This window comes from Cervus canadensis, chromosome 9 (assembly GCF_019320065.1).
Source record: "Cervus canadensis isolate Bull #8, Minnesota chromosome 9, ASM1932006v1, whole genome shotgun sequence".
Lineage (NCBI taxonomy): Eukaryota > Metazoa > Chordata > Mammalia > Artiodactyla > Cervidae > Cervus > Cervus canadensis.
Genome location: NC_057394.1, coordinates 83502437 through 83518514, shown reverse-complemented (window position 1 = coordinate 83518514; position 16078 = coordinate 83502437).

Genomic DNA, 16078 nt, shown 5'->3' with positions numbered 1-16078 from the left:
CTCGTTGTTTGTGAAGGTTATGTAAGTGGCAAAGTCAGAGCTGAGTCCATGATTATTAAAAAGCACACAGAAGTAACAGGCCAAAGGCTCTCAAACCCTCTGCAGCAACTTCTCTATGGTGCGCATTTTATTCCCAATACTCAATAAAAGTGGTACAAACAGAGACAGAAGAAAACCTACCACCTTGGCATCATCAGACACCTTTTATTGCACACTAACTCATGTCCTTCTCTGGTCATCCCTTACACCTCAGCAAACTCAGCTCCTGCCTGTCTGTTAACTGGTGACTGCACCCATGATGTTCTCTCTCTCCAGGTCCTTGTAAGAAGTGAAATCTACTGCCATGCTTTCCAAGTAGAAAAACCACACATTAGGCCCCCTTCTATATAAATGACCACAAAGTACTGAAAATCAGGAAAGTGATGAATCAACACCCACAGTGACACACAGGAAACACAGAATTAGCACAAGCCCACTGTCAGTCAGTAACGTCAGTCAGCGGGTTCTGTTAGTGAGACAGTTGTTTTCTGTCATGTCGTGTTTGGTTGTGTCAATCTTCCTACCTTAGCTCTGGGGTGAATGAAGCTTGGAACCTTGGAAGCAGCCTTGGAGAGGCAGACGCGTTCCTCTAGCACTTCCCGGGCAGCGCTAAGGGCGAGAAACAACCCCAGCAGCAGTATCCCCACCTCGCAGGAGCCCCCCAGGACAGGTCCCAAGTAGGGGAGCCAGCTCCTCCCTCCTGACACCATCCCCACCCGGTGGACGCAGGACTTTAAGGCACTTGCTCACCTGGCACCACGCCAGTGCTGCTGTTGAGGGCTGTGCGCTGGAGTCCTGACCAGCGATGACACATTCTTCTGACTTTTCTAACAAGCCTGTCAAACATGAGTGAGTGAGTGAGTGAAAGTGGCTCAGTTGTGTTCGACTCTTTGAGACCCCATGGACTGTCCATGGAATTCTCCAGACCAGAATACTGGAGTGGGTAGCCTTTCCCTTCTCCTGGGGATCTTCCTGACCCAGGGATTGAACCCAGGTCTCCTGCATTGCAGGTGGATTCTTTACCAGCTGAGCCGCTACTGACTAGTTTAGGTGCAAAGGACTCTTTTTTTTTCCCCGCTAAACCCCAGATACAAGCTGGCTACTTGTATTCGTGATCCTTAGATCTTAGATCCTGGCATGCATGCTTAGTCACTCAGTCGTGTCCAACTCTGCAACCCATGGAGCCCACCAGGCTCCTCTGTCCATGGGATTCTCCAGGCAAGAATACAGGAGTGGGTTGCCATTTCTTCTTCCAGGGGCTTTTCCTGACCCAGGGATAGAACCTAGGTCTCTTACCTTGGTAGATGTGTTCTTCACCACTAGCGCCACGTGGGAAGCCCCAGGTTTGTGATATGAAGTAGAAAAACACAGGACATAGAAGAGTAGTGGTGTTCAGTGCCCAGCTCCACTCCCAGAGACGACTGTGCTAACCCCATGTGAACATTAGACAGGACATCTCCCCTGGCAGAGATGAAGACAGAAGGAGAGAAATCCTTCCAAAAAATATAGTCATGCTGAAATGTCATTATTACTAAAATATTAAATTTGTTTTTATTTGAATTTAATAGAAGAAAATTAAACTGAAGGATTTTTGATATTCAGAACTTACTGCAAGAAATACTATTTCCTAAAAATCACCCTCGGTTTTTGTTGTTGTTGTTGTTGTTTTGGTTTTTAAAATATTTATTTATTTGGCTGAGCTGGGTCTTGGCTGTGGCGTGTGGGATCTAGTTCCCTGACCAGGGCTTGAATCTGTGCCCCCTGCATTGGGAGCACAGTCTCAACCGCCGGACTACCAGGAAAGTCCCTACTCCTAGTTTAAACAGAGAAGCTGTGAGAAGAATTGGAACAGTGGGTCAGTATTGCTGGTTGTCCAAAATATGTGCTTCAGGTTTTGAGATTTTGTTGACTCAGCTTCAAGAGACCATGTAGGTCCTTTCGTGTCTCCCCTGTCCCATCCCCCCACCATTTTTGTCCATCCTGTTCTTATTTGTGCAGGGGTGTGGCCTCCACAGCTTGTGGCCCCAGCACCGCTCTGTCTTAGCTCACGAGGGCTCTGGAGCTCAGAGCCTCAGCCCTTGGTCTCCTCCCTGCATTGTCCAACTTCTTCCATGGCCTTCAGGCTGTCCCAGGGCCCCCTGGGTCTCCTCGCACGCCTGCTACTGTCCCTGCATCTATGAGCCATGCCATGGGGAAGTCAGGGATCACACTGAACTGAGGGGGAGGGGCTTGTGTGTTTCGATGTTTCTGCTCCATGTCTGAAGACTCCATTCTTCGCCTTGAAGTTTGACAGCTTAACTATACGTTTCGTGTGTTGTATAGAGTCAGACATGACTTAGTGACTAAACCACCACCACCAGCATGGAAATTTCCTGAAATGTGGCTCTTTTGACTCGAAGTTCTGTTCCTGTTCTTTTTCTGGACAATGCTCTCGTGTTACAACTTTTGGACGCAGTCTCTGTTTTATTTCCTGAGTTTTCCCACCTCGGGTCCCGAGTTGGTCATCCTTGTTACTCACATCTACTCTCTTCTTTCTAGTTTAATTTTCTCATCTTTCTCATCCTCTAAGGTGATGTCAGACCCCTCCAACGTTCTTGGGCATCCACATCCATCAGCGTCCAGCTCTGTCTCTTGTTTTTCTGATACATCTGGGAGTTAACAGGTTTTGATCCTCAGTGTGTTTCCTTATGTCTACAAGCTCAATTTTAATCTCTTTCTGTAATTTTTTCCCATTTTGACTGTTTTGTTTACTTCATATTCTTATTAAACAATTTTCTTGAGTGAAACAGTTGTGAGGGATCTACATCTACTTATTGAGTTGAACAACCAGGATGTGGGCACAGGTGGTGTTTGTATTTGCACCTTGGAGGTTTGGGGGGCAGGCAAGCCCCTCTGCACATACCATCAAAGTGGACGATGAGGTCCTGGACACGGAGGACCTTTGAGTTCTCCAGGGAGAACCGCAGAGCTGAGAGAGGCAGGAACCTCCAGGCCCAAACCCACTTGTGCTGACCTGGAGGGCTCGTTTAGGACTTGATGTGAAGGAGAATCGACTGCAGCCTAGATCTGTACCCAGATCCCACACAGGGAGAAGGATGAGGGTAAGGGACCTAAGAGAGAGAAGTTAAACCTTTTCTGGAAGGAGAGTCCGTATTATTTTCATAGACAGAAAACTCAGGGATGTCACTGTGCCTCCCTGCACCTGACTGGGCTTCTGGTCCTGACAGCCTCCACCAGCTTCCCCAGGGGCTCCTTGTCCTCCCATAGCCCGAGTGACGGTGACTATGTCCCAGCTCAGCCTCCCCTCGACAATGCAGGGGACCCCACCCCGGACACAGGCGGCAGGGCCTAGGTCTTGTGTGGCCCCAGGGGTGGCTTCCCACTTCCCCTGCCCCTCACTGGATGGACTTTGGCCTTAGTGAGGACGCCCCTGTGCCTGCAGCCTTCTCCCTAGCCCAGGCCCACAGGCTGCTTATCCTCTACTGGGTCCCTGGTCTGGAATTGGGGACCAGATAATGCAGCTGAGTGGACTGTCAGCTGTGGGAGGGGGACAGCCCTTGGTTGCTGAGCCCCAGGGAGCAGGCTGACAGCCGGGAGGTGGGGTGTGGGGCACTGGACATCCCATCAATACAAGACTCCTCCTGGGCCTTTTCTTGAACAGGGACTCACCTTCCTGGTCTCCTCCTTCTCCATGAAGCAGGGACCAGACCCTAGAATCAGAGCTTTTTAACACATTCAGCATAAATCCTAATGGTAAATTCCTGAGACAGAAACTCAACAACAACAAGAACAAACAATCCGATTACTGAGGGGCTGATCCAGGGTCCTTCCACTGGGAGTCATATGACGTTTGCAGTAGGTGGCATGTGCCTGTGCGAGACTGTGTGTACATATGTGTGTGTGAGAGTACATATGTGTGCATGTGTGTACATGTGCACACGTGTGTACAGGTGTGTGTGTGTGTGGACTGTGCCATTCAGAGGGAAACAAGCAGGCCACAGGTGGAGACAGTCCTCAGCTGGCAGGACAGTGGACCGGCCTGGACCACACAACAAAGTCGAAGCAGAGATACTGCTTATGGCAAATACTTCGCCCTGATTTCCACACCCAGAAACCCTGCCAGGAGCCGGCTTGCACCTCCGTGCACCCAGGACAGAGTGTGTGTTCTGACCACAGTGGCCTCCCCTGGAGAAGTGAGTGGGAAGCAGATGCTTGCCCCACCCTGGCCACTTTCTCACTGGGTGACTTGGAGCAAGTCACTTCACTTCTCTGAGCCTTGGATGTCTCATCTTTAACTGGGGCTAATTATAACTACCCCACCCACCTCTCAGAGTTGTTGTGAAAGAGTGTTGCTGAAGGTAAGTCACAATAGCAGTGCCGCTGTTATTATTGTGATTAATCCTAATAACAGCCTTGCCGGCCAGGCAGGGCTCTAAGTCACTCTGCAAATGGGGACAGAGGGTCAGCAGCGTGGAGCTGAGTCATGCGGTGTCACAATCTGCCTGGGGAAAATAGAACCAGAACCTGGGCTTCTGAAATTGAGCCCAGTGCTGTCCCGCCTGTAATACAGGTGACCTTCAACTCACATTTTATTCACGGTGGGTAATGTCAAATGTAACTGAGAACTATGACGTTAGATCTTTTTTCTCTCCTAAACTATGATATGAGACTTGGAAGAATGTGTTGAATTTCCCACTAGTAGTTTTTTTCATCAAGACTGTGTATAGTCGTGTTCTAAACACAGATTCTCACAGCTCAGTGATCAGGAGAAACGCAAAACTCACAAACAAGACTGCCAGTAGTGGGGCATAATCACCAGTTATCTTCTTAGCAATGCTATTAACTTTGCAAACTTCCCTTTGAGAAGTTTTAAATCTCTGGAAAAAATAAAGCTGTAATATCTGTCCTCCCCCCACTACCTCCCTCCCTTCTCCCCTCCCTCCCTCTCCCCCTGCCCCCACCCTCTCTCTGGTTGAATTCTGATCCAGCCCAGGCTGGGTGGACTAAGGGTCAGTGGTCTGTTGAGCTGCTTCCTGGCCGGCTGAGGGCACAGTGCCTGGTACGATGGGCTCTCAGACCTGCTCACTGGATACATGATCAGTGCAGCGGGTCTTTTTAGCCCTGCAGGTGTGAGAAGGACGGCGACATGGACATGAACTTGAAGGTCAGAGGCCTAGACCCCGGTGCAGGCCCTGCCTCTGACCCGTGGTGAGGTCCTGGCTGCATCCCGGCTTCACCACTTCGTCTCTCCGGGCATCCACTTCTCTAAAAGGAAAGGGTTGGACTGGATCAGGGACAGGTCACAGGTCTGCAGCTGTGCGCCAACCCCAGCTGCAGTCCACCATGGTGATGAAGGGGTAGCTGAGAAGGCTGCGGCGGCGTGGCGGGGTGCTGTCCGAGGAGGGGTGACGTCTCCTGGGGACTGGACACTGGGCTGACATCTGCCATCCCCGGATCCCATTGCCCCTGAGACCTTGCAGTTTATGAATCTATAACCAACAAGGGTGCTCAAATTTGGTAGAAACTGAATTTTAGAAATAACTCAGACCACGCTGGGTGATTTCTGTGCTTTATGTAGGAAACCTTCCTCCCCTGTGGCCCTGGGGTGTAAGAAATAAAGACTCAGGACTGTACTTGGGGCCAGACCAGGGTTCCGGGTTAAGACAGTTTCTATGAGTTCTCCTGCCATCTCTAGGATGTAAAGGGAGTGCGGTACTATTTGTCCCATTTTATAGGGAGAGGATTTGAGTCATAAGAGGTAGAATTATCATCCCTGCGTCATGGGTAGGTCCAGGCGTATATTTAGGTCACTTAGCGCACCCATGTTTTCCCCTCCCAGAAAAACGGGTTCCAGCTAATTCCGTGTATGCCCTGCCTCAACACTGCTGGGCAGTTCTCATTGCTCTCCCCTGTACCCTTCATCCCGGCCATAGTGATGATTTGCGGCTGCTCCAGAGAAGGGCCTGGGTTTGTCCCTGTCATGACCCAAGGCTCCACCCCATCAAATCTCGACTCCGATCAGGAGCTTTGGGGACCAAATCCAACAGCAACCTACCTTGTTTGACTTTTTTCTTTTCACATCACAGCTTGTGAGGGAACATCTACTGAGCACATCATTGATGCTAACTGGCCACTTTGTAGGCCAAAGGGATGCTCAGTCCCCAGGGGGTGACTGTCACTTGGACAAACTACCCATTAGAATATGTGAAGGCTTTGTGGTAACATCCCTGGAAACAACAGCATTCACAGGAAAAACATATTAGAGTTAGATCTGAGTTTCAACCTTGGTTTGACTCATTCACTTGCTCAGTCGTGTCCAAATCTTTGAGACCCCATGGACTGTAGCACACCAGGCTTCTCTTCTGCACCAACTCCTGGAATTTGCTCAAACTCTTGTCCATTTGCTCCTTCTCCTCCTTCCTTAATGTGGTAAAGTGTACACAAAATCAAACATCTTAACTGCTTTTTGGTTGAAGGGGCAGCTGAGAAGGCCGTTGAGTCACGGCCGCGTGCCATGGAGGGGTGATGTCTCTTGGGGACTGGACATGGGCCAGACACCTGCCATCACCAGACTCCATTGTCCCTGAGAACTTTCAGTCTATGAATCTGTAACCAACAAGCGTGTAACCAGCTCAGAGTGTTAAGTGCACTCACGCTGTTGTAAACCATCACCTGCTCTCCCTCAGCAGCCCTCTCATCAGCTTCTTATCAATTCCAGTCCTTCTCTGCCTCCTTTCTGGGCACTCAAGTAATCTCAGTGGAATTTGTTTAAAATTATATTATTGAATGTACCTAATAAAATTCTTTGCACTCCTTCACTTTGAAAGCTTCCCCAGAAAGCCCACCAGTGAATTTACTGTAAGTTGCTTGATGGGCTTTTCCCTCAATGGGAGAAGGACCAAACTCTCCCCAGATGTAAACTCAAATGTTGGAGGGTGGACACTATCCACTGTACCCCACCTGCTCAAATGGGAGTCTTTCAGAGAACAGACTGCCCTGGAGGCGACACAAGTCTTCCTGGACAGGACACTGGGCTGGAAGAGGCAGGACCCTGGGCATGTTTAGTGGCTGGACAGGTGGGGGACCTGTCGCTCCCTCCTCTGCACTGATGTCCCCTGGCCACACAGGGCCACGGAGCTGGCTGATGAACTCGCAAACATGTTGCACCTGCTGTGTGCTGAGAACACCTGGACCATACATTCACCAAGCCATTTGGGTGAATTGTTTTCCAAATGACAAGCTAGTTATTCCAACACCACCAACAGTGTGATCCACTATAATAACTGAATTATCCTGTATACTTAATTTTGTTTTGAAATTTCCTCCTCTGGTCTGTTGATCTAACTATTTCTACATGTGCGTGCATGAACACCATCTATTTTATTATGACAGTTTTAATATGGGACTGAAAATATGATTCTTCATTTACATTTTTGATGGAATTTAAATCTAGATTCACATTACAAAAGCTTCCCACTGGGAATACATTAAACTTCCATAGTTTAATGTGGAATGTCTCTGTTTTTGCAAAATTAAGTTTTTTCATCTAGCCACTGGCTTCTCAGGTGGCTCAGCTGTAAAGAATCTGCCTGCAATGTGGGAGATGTGGGTTCAATACCTGGGTCGGGAAGATCCCCTGGAGGAAGGCATGACAATCCACTCCAGTTTTCTTGCCTGGAGACTCCTATGTAAAGAGGAACCTGATGGGCTACAGTTCATGGGGTCGCAAAGAGTTGTACGTGACTGAGCGACTAAACAACAGTTTTCTCAGCTAGGGCTGTGGAATTGTTGCTGTTCAGTTGCTCAGTCTTGTCTGACTCTTTGCGACCCCGTGAACTGTAGCATACCAGGCTTCCCTTCCCTGTCCTTCGCAATCTCCTGGAGCTTGCTCAAACTCAGTCCATTGAGTCGGTGATGTCATCCAACCATCTCACCCTTTGTCATCCCCTTCCCCTCCTGCCTTCAGTCTTTCCCAGCATCAGGGTCTTTTCTAATGAGTTGGGTCTTTGCATCAGTCCTTCCAATGAATATTCAGGGTTGATTTCCTTCAGGATTGACTGGTTGGACTTCCTTGCAGTCCAAGGGACTCTCAAGAGTCTTCTCCAACACCATAGTTTAAAAGCATCAATTCTTTGGTGCTCAGCCTTCTTCATGGTCCAGCTCTCACATCCATACATGATTACTAGAAAAACTTTTTGACTAAAAGGACCTTTAATGGCAAAGTAATACAGCTCTCCAGTTATTCAAGTCTTTTTAAGATTGATCAAACAGAGATGACGTTTACAATCTAGTGAGAAGACTGACAATCTTAAAATAACTTATTAAATTGATGAGTGTCCATAGGGGGATGTCCACAGGACTTTGCAGATTGCTGACGGATCACTTAAGTAGCCACAGACACACATGGGCAGGCTTACCCACGATCAAGCATCTCAGGACCACCCCTCACTGCCTCAGGCCCTTGCCTGTCCGGCTCCTTCAACTTCGGGTGCTACCTCTCCCTCTCCAGCCCCCACGCTGTCCTGGGGTGACTTCCTGTCCTTAAAACCCGGCCACATCACCCCTGCGGTGCTCCCCTTCCCTCCCTGTACATAGTTCATCACCGCTGGGGTCACCTCTATGCTGGCCACGCCTCCACCAGGCGAGCCTCAGGCAGGCGTGCTTTCCCCGCCCTAACCCTCCGCTGTCTGTGGGTGGGAGGTGGCTGGACCGCAGTCTCGGCCCGCCGCTGCCCCGATCATTGCCGTCCTGGGTGAGGCCCCAGAAGAGCTGGCTAAGAGGTGGCGGGACCAAGTGGGCTCTGTTTGCTTCCTCTGCCCTTTCTGCAGTGAAGCTCCACGTGGCCCAGGCTCCTGGGCCAGTGTTGTCCTTGGCTGAGCCTGGAGGAACCAGCCGTCCTGGGTGGAGAAACAGAGGGTCTCAGAGTAGACGCCCCACACCCTGCTCTACTCTGAACCGCTCCCTTTGTAAGACTCCGCCTGAAACAAGAAGAGCACTAGGAGGCCCTGCCCGCCCCTCTCCCCAGGTGCCCAGCAAGAGCCCTTTGTCTCTGCTGGGACTGGCCCAGGCCTCGGCGGGTGGGAGGTACGCCTGTGGGCCCATCCAAATATTAGCTGTGGACTCGTTCCTGCTTTGAAAACAGGAGATGCTGTGCGGGAGCCTCACCTCCCACAGAACACAACCACCTCTGTTTTCCTTTTTCCAGTGGATCAAGGTTGACACCTGCCGTGACCTTCCCTTCACTATGCCAAAGTTTGTGAGTCACAGTTTTTCTCCACAGGGACCCCTGGAAGACTGACAAACCTCATCATGTCTTGGTGGAGGGGCGGACTTGCCCTAAACTGATGCTAAATCAGTGCTTTGCCTCCTGCACACCTGGTGTGAAGATGGTTCCAAGACGCAGCTGTAGCCTGTAACCAAAACCAATATTTTCTATCTCACTATCTGATCACACAACAAAGCCCAATTTATCAAATTAGAAAAATGCTGCACAACAAGGCAACATTGAGTCATGGCTTAAAAAAAAAAAAATACTAGACCCAGTTGCAACTCTTTGCAATCTCATAGATTGTAGTCCACCAGGCTCCTCTGTCCTTGAAGTTCTCCAGGTAAGAATACTGGAGTGGGCAGTCATTCCCTTCTCCAGGGGATCTTCCTGACCCAGGGATCAAACCCACATCTCCTGCACTGCTAGCAGATTCTTCGCCATCTGAGTCACCAGGGAAGTCGCTTCTCTTTCCTCAGGAGAACCAGTTGAAGCTAGATGTGGCTTGTCAGGATGGGTCTTCTCAGTGTAGACTGTAAAGGAAATCGACAAGTATGTCAGGAAAAGTGAGGCTGACTTCCGAGTGTATGCAGTGTTCCTTGGACAAGATCCCTGCAGGCTGGCACTGCCAGGACCTGAGGCCGTAGGGAGGAGTGGGCATGGGGTCCAGTCAGCACCTCCCCACGAGCCCAGGCTCCAACCTTGCAAGTCTACTGTGCGAAGAAACTATATTTTGTATGGTTTTAAAAACTGCTGTAATCTGAAAGTGGAAACAACCCAAATGACCATTAGCTAATAAACAAATAAAACAGGACCCCTCTGCACAGTGGAATATTAGGCCACAAAAAGCAATGAGGAGCTGACACACACGGGTGAGCCTTGGAAACATTATTCTAAGCAGAAGTCAGGAAAGGACCAGATACTATACAAGTCTGTGGATATGAAGTGTCTCACGTCCAGTAGCCACGTGCTGGGGATGCACATAGCGCTCGCCTGCCCTAATGATCTCCTCTCCTCTCCTTCTCAGGCCAGAGGCTCGCTTGCTGGGCAGAACGGAGGCAGGATGAAGCCAGACTCTCCTCTTGTGTTCGGAATTTGACTGCTCCCCCAGCCAGAGTCTCGGCCAGAGTGACCCAGGCTCCGATGACAGGAGAGCGAGAGAAGCGTCTTCCTTTGGTGGCTGCATTCGACATGGAAGACAGGACGAGTTACCTGGTGAGGTTCATCTTCCCTCTCTCCTAGGAGCTTGCCTTCTGGGAAGCATTTAATTGTCTTGGCACCAAACCAACTGTGAGAACCCGCAAGTAGTGGGGGTCACTGTGCCGACTCTACAGACCCTCTGGGCCCTGAGGAGGTTGCACCTCACCTTGGATCTGGACGCCTCCAGCCCCAAAGTCACTCTTCTGCCTCCATCAGGCCTGGAAGCCACAGCTGCTCTCCTGGCTCCAGCCAAGTCACCCTGTAGGGACCTGCAGGAGCACATGGGCACCCACCTCCCCTCCCTCTCCCAGCCGCAGGCCTGTGCTGGGCTCCCCACTGAAAGGGGCCCCCCCAACCCCCGCCAGGCTTCCCTTGAAGCTCAGTCGGTAAAAAATCTGCCTGCAGTGCAGGAGACCCAGATTCGATCCCTGGTTTGGGAAGATCCCCTGGAGAAGGAAATGGCAACCCATTCCAATATCCTTGCCTGGAAAATCTTATGGACAGAAGAGCCTGGGGGACTGCAGTCCATGCGGTTGCAAAGAGTCAGGCACGACTGAGTGACTAACACCTACTTATCCCCACCAGACCTTGGCTGCTGGTGCTCAGAGGGGCTCCCCCTTGCCCAGGCCCCAGCACCCACAAATTGGACCCAGATACCTAACCGCATCGGGGCTGGAGAAGGAGACTCACATTTGTTTTGTGTGAGAACGGGGCATGGGTGCCAGGAACCAGGCCTCAGCTCCACAGAGGGGCCCTGAAGTCGGGAGAGAACGTGTGCCAGACGGGGAGCCAGGGGCCCTGAATTACAACCACGCTGCCCCGGCCTTGGTCTGGGCAGGCGGTCTTCCCTCCATCTCACTCGGGCTCGACGCCTGTCCTGCACCCAGGCTGGACTCTCTGGGCCTTCACCACTAACTGCGTCTTCAGCCCCTCTGTCCCCCGAGGCCCCTCCGTCCCCCGAGGCCCCTCCCTGAGAGCCATGCCCCACAGGCTCCCCCAGACCACTCGGGGTGTGCGTCCCCCAAGCCTATGAGGACACTAGTTGGTCCTGTATAATAATCGAGTCTCTGATAGGATCACAAAGTCCCGGAGGAGGAACAGGGACCAGGCCGGTAGTCGTCTCATCTCCCTGACAGGATGGAACAGAAGAAACCCTCGACCCCCACCCTCGGGAGGGCCCACTTCCTGTGTTGTGCACCGGGTGTGGTGACAGCCTGCCTCCCACGTGGGCGGCGGGTCAGGACCAGAGCTGAGCTTAGAGCAGAGGCATCAAGGTTGCCCCAAAACGGGGACGGGCGGAACCTCCCTCTCCCTGAGTCCACTGCCCATGAGCTCGGGATCTTGGCCCATGAGGCCTAGCCTTGGGTCTTCCTCTCGTGCCCCCACCCCCGTGGACACAGATGGGATGGGCACCATCCTGGGAAGTGAGAGAAAGGAGATGTGGCCCTGGTGCAGCTCTGCAACAGAACTGACCACGATTTGCACAAACCCGCTGCTCTCCCGCCTTCCCCAGCACACACGGTGAGGAAGAAGCATCCTCGGGCCCTGGGGCTCAGCTCTCCTTCCTCCTCTCCAGGGGGTCCCACGGCTGCCTGGGGGTGCCCAGTCCGGCTCTGCAGATGCAGGAGGAGACTGGAGGGTGGGTTCCGACAGGAGAGAAGAGGGCATCGCCCTCTCCTCAGAGCGTGCCCCTAAGAGGAAAAGAAAGCAAGCTGACTGGGGATAGATCGGCATGTCTATTTCCAACGTAAACCCAAATTCACTCTAAGTACTTTAAATCTGCTCTGCATTCTCAACATAAAATGTTTTCTCCAGAAAAGATGACTCGGTGTTGCTCTGAAAAGTACAACAGAAACACGCAGGGTCCATTGAGAGCTTGTCCAGTAAGATGCCTGGCACCTGAGAGACACTGCGCCTGCCCTGGACTCTGAGTGCAGACCTGGGGCACAAACAAGGCGCGGACCCCAGCCTCATCCCACCCCAGCCCACGCCCACCCCATCCCTAATTAATATCTAGGAGCTCGTGAATCTGAGCTACAACAGCCAACTTTCCTCCCATCTGTTTTTATTACTTGTTCATTTCTTGCCTTTTCTGGGCAAATTCATGCTGCAGCAGACATCACCCGTTTTCCAGGCTGCACGTCTGGTCAGTGCAGGAGCAGGTTCGGAAAGGCCATGTAGGCAAATCTAAAGTAAAACCTGAAGGGCAGCGACTCCGATGGCCACTCCAGGAAACACCTCCATTCAGGAGGCGGCTTTCTTCAGGGACGTGGTTGGGAGGCTTGTGTCCACTCAGCTCTGGGCGTGAGCGAGGGTACACAGGCTCTGGAGGTTCTAACAAACGTTCCACAACCAGACTCGGGCCTGTCAGGACTCAGACCACAGACGTCAGTGTGCGCTTTGTTGTGTGTCCATGAAGCTGATGAAAACCACAGAGGTGCCTTCTCAACTGGTCACTTGGGGAAGGCGCCACCTCCTCACGCCTGTGGACGTGATGGATATTGGTTTTGAGCTTAGTAACTGTCAGAATAATGTTTACCAGGACCTGTTTTTACCTAGGTTTGGTCTGTATTCACGCAGGGAGCCAGGAGGTTCCTCTGACTTTTCAGCGGTTTCCAGGCTTAGGCTTAGGAGCACGTTTCGCCTGACTTTAAATGTTCTGTGTAGCGCTGCTCTGCTTTGGAGAAACTGGAAGAACTGCTGATTCTGTGTTAGAGTTCTCCAGAAAAGGACTTCCCTTGGGTCCAAGGGTTAAGAATCTGCCTTCCAATGCAGGGGACGCGGGTTTGATTCCTGATCCTGGAACTAAGATCCCACATGCAGCATAGCAACTAAGCCCATGCGTTCTAGAGCCCATGGGCCACAGCTAGAGAGCCCACACCCCATTATAAGTAAATAATAAAATTAAATTAAAAGGGGAAGGCCCGGATATGTTCCGGTGTCTCGTAGTTTATAGTCTATGGGAACTTGAATAGAATCTGTATCCTACTGTTGCGTGAAAATTGTGTAAGTCTTAATTACGTTGAATTGGCTCATTGTGCTTTTCAGGTCTATTATAGCCTTCTACTTTTCTATATATTCATTCTATTCATTTTTGAGAGTTTGATATTAAACTCCAACCAGAAATCATAGTTGATCTAGTTTAAAAAATAGTATATATTATCATATATAGTGGAACAATATGTAACGTTGTTCTGTATTTTCCAAGTGTCCCGTAAATATGTTATTGTACTTTCATAATTTATAAAATAAAAACGAAAGAGAAAAAAAAGGGAAAGGCCCTTCCCTGGTGGTCCAGTGGCTAAGACTTTGCACTTCCATTTCAGGGGGCGTGGGTTTGATCCCTGGTCAGGCAGCTAAGATCCCACATGACTTGCAGTCAAAAATAAAAAGGGGGAAAAAAAGGAAGAACCATTAAGGACACTGTGTTGCAGAGTTGTGTGTACTGAAAACTTGCCTGATGTACACTGTATTTTCTACTTGGGTCAGTGCTTTGAAAATATCTATAAATGCTGTGTCATCTGCCTGTCGTAAACATGTGCCAAAGGAAGAACTCAGAGCACCAACCAGTTCTCTGATCATGCCCTGGGCACCTCAGACTTGCACACGCCTGCTGTCTGTCCCCCTTCCCTTCCTGCTTTTCTCCACCAAATACGGAGGCAGTCGGTCCAGAAAGGGTGGAACTTGTTTTTTTAAATCTCATCTTATTGCTTCATCAACCTTCACAAATCAGTCCAAGGATAAACATGGTGAAGAATTTATGGCAAGGCAGCTGTGGCAAGGCACAGATGGCAAGGAAATGCTCAGGTGGCTTAAGGGGAAGTCTGGCTGTGGGTGACTCAGCAGACATACCTGCCTGATCCAGGACAGGTGAGTTCACGCCATGGACACAGACAACCCTCACCCTCTTCTCCCCACCAGGAAGCCCATGCACCTGCCAATGGGCAGATGTGTGTGCTAAGTCACTCAGTCATGTCCAACTCTTTGTGATCCCACGGACTATAGCCCGCCAGGCTCCTCTGTCCATGGAATTCTCCAGGCAAGAACACTGGAGTGGGTTGACATTCCCTTCTCCAGGGAATTTCCCCGACCCAGGGATTGAACACGGGTCCCTTGCATCTCCTGCATTGGCAGGTGGCTTCTTTACCACTAACGCCCCTTGGGCAGATGTGGAGTTTAGCAAATTTAATGTCGTTAGAAGGAAGATGTACTGGAAATTAACCCATTGTTTATTTCCCAGTGAAAAATGTGCCCACAGCCCTGGTGCACCCAGCATTTGTGTACACTCGGGGTCCTTGGAAATGTGTACCAAGATTTATAAACCTTTCTATCTAGTGAAAACCTGATTCCATTTACAATAACCTGTCCTGAGTAAGCAATTAGAGATGTACTTAGCTTTAGGCACAGAATATTCTATGCAGAATAATTTATAAAGTAAAAATGTTGACCACATCCTGACTCTCCTACAACAGGGAAAACTGCAAGTAAGTTATGGCAACACAACGGAGTGCTATTCATTCAAATCTGAACTTTCAGTCTCTTGCAAGCGTGCCCTCCCCATGTACTGTGATGAAGCATGGAGTTAATGTGCGGGTCTGAGTTCAGACTGGCCACAAGTCCTGGCTCTGGAATGTCCACGTGGCCTTGGAATGCTTGTTCATCTGACTCTTAGTTCCCTTGTATGAAAATAATGAGGCTACCATAGAATTAAGAAAAATAATTCATGAAAAGTAGAGACATACAGGGCTTCCCTGGTGGCTCAGATGGTAAAGAATCTGCCTGCAATGTGGGAGGCCTGGGTTTGATCCCTGGGTTGGGAAGATTCCCGGGAGAAGGGAATCGCTACCCACTCCGGTATTCTTGCCTGGAGAATTCCATGGACAGAGGAGCCTGGTGGGCTACAGTCCATGAGGTTGCTGTTAGACATGAATGACTGAGTCACTAACACTTTCACACTTTCATGCTGAGACATACAAGGGCTCAAGAAACATTTCCAGTAAGTTTGGTTACACGGAAGTCACCGGGTGCTTTGAAAGATACTGACGCTTGGGTTCTACACCCGGAAACTCTGGTGGGTAGTCTGGGGTGCAGACACAGCCTGCAGACTTCTCAAAGCTGCTCAGGGGGTTCTGATCCCAGCTATGGAGGGGGGCTCATGTTGGACTAACCATCCTCACGACCATGACAGAGTGGTCAGGCATAAGGATCAGTGGTTTGAAGGGCAGGAGCAGGTGCAGCCTGTTCCCCACAGCAGGACGGGACCCTGGCCAGCTCCACACTGACCAGCCAGCCAGTCACCAAATACAAAGTAAAACAGGTGCTTGAGCAGAAAGTGGTGATCGAATTGGGCTGAAGACAGAGGTGAATGTTCCAAGAGGCAGGGCAGATGGAGGGGGCAGTTCTGACTCAGTGAGTTTTCCCTCTGTCCTCACCAGTCTGTGCAAGAGGTGGAGGCCCAAGCGCCCTGAGCCTGTACTCAGGGACGGGGCTCAGTGAACCCACAGGCCATTCCTGACAAATCAGATGGACCACAGCTCAGCCACAGCTTAAGGCCATGCCCCACGAGAGGGACAC